This window comes from Oreochromis niloticus, linkage group LG17 (assembly GCF_001858045.2).
Source record: "Oreochromis niloticus isolate F11D_XX linkage group LG17, O_niloticus_UMD_NMBU, whole genome shotgun sequence".
Classification (NCBI taxonomy): Eukaryota; Metazoa; Chordata; class Actinopteri; order Cichliformes; family Cichlidae; genus Oreochromis; species Oreochromis niloticus.
The window spans coordinates 9,070,463-9,071,598 of record NC_031981.2 but is presented as its reverse complement, the minus strand read 5'-3'; the positions used below and the strand labels follow the sequence as shown (position 1 = coordinate 9,071,598).

Genomic DNA, 1,136 nt, shown 5'->3' with positions numbered 1-1,136 from the left:
TCTGTTCAAGTTGCTGGCCTCCCCCCAGCGTGACATGTACTTCCTCCTGGAGTTACCAAAACCATGAAAACTTTCACCAAAAGTGGATTATATTTTCATTATTATATACAAACATCAGGCATGCCTTGTTAATCCTCAGTTAGACCGTCTTTTGCCTTAAGAGCTGCCTTAATTTTTCATGGCATGGCTTCATTGAGTTGTTAGAAACATTCTTTAGGTCTGTTGTTACGGTTTGGAGGAGGACTCAAGCGCAGGACTCCGGTTCTGATGCTCACAAGAAAGGTTTATTTACAATCCACCAGGTGTATATACAGGAATGTGCGGGGGGTGCTATATACAGCTGAGTGAGGGGAGAAGGGGTCTCCAGGGAAGTCCAGGGGAAAGCACGCGTTCTTCAGAATATCCACTCACACGATCACAGGCTCACACTCCGACACTGCCACACGGGAATCACACGGGGGGAAAATCCAGGGAGCTCTGTAGACAGGGAGACAGGGTTAAGTACGACGCACACAGGAAAACACTCTAACTTGCTGTAGCTTGGCTTCACTAACGCGTGGTAGACAACGATCCAGCGACGCACAGCAGTCACCTCCTGGCTTAAGTGCTGATCACCTTAACGAGACCCAGGTGTCTCATCTCCCGAGGGCGTGGGCCGAGGGCGTGAACCCACAGTGAGTTCCGCCCCGGCGAGAGAGAAGAGGAGAGAGGAAGAGAGAGAGTGCTGATCAGCGTGCAGCTGATCCGCCTGGCCGTGACATCTGTAGTGACATGACAGCATCACACAGGTGCTGCAGATTTGTCGGCTTCACATTCATGGTGCAAATTTCCCACATCCCAAATGTGCACTATTGGCTTCAGATCTGGTGACTGGGGAGGCTGTTTGTGTAGGCCCTCTGTAGTAATAAAGAGATGGTGTTGTGATTGGATGATTAGATATTTGCATGAATAAACCGTTGAACAGATATACCTAATAAAATAATTGGTGTGTTTATATTACTTTAGCGTGTGGTTGTGCTGTCAGACCATTACACTTGACTGAAGGTATGCAAATATAGAAAACACAAGCCAATCAAGAGAATGTCTTCGCTAATTTGAGAAAACAAACATGGCATTAGAAAAATAAAGAAGAAGCA

At 46.9% G+C, this 1,136-nt stretch overlaps 1 long non-coding RNA gene across 1 annotated transcript; it reads right to left on the bottom strand.

Moving 5' to 3' along the window:
• Positions 1-225: 225 nt before the first annotated feature.
• LOC106098631 (uncharacterized) lies at positions 226-755 on the bottom strand. Its single transcript, XR_001224910.3, has 2 exons — positions 555-755; positions 226-477 (listed from the first exon to the last, which is right to left on the bottom strand). It is a non-coding gene; the product is annotated as an uncharacterized LOC106098631 (long non-coding RNA).
• Positions 756-1,136: the final 381 nt, after the last annotated feature.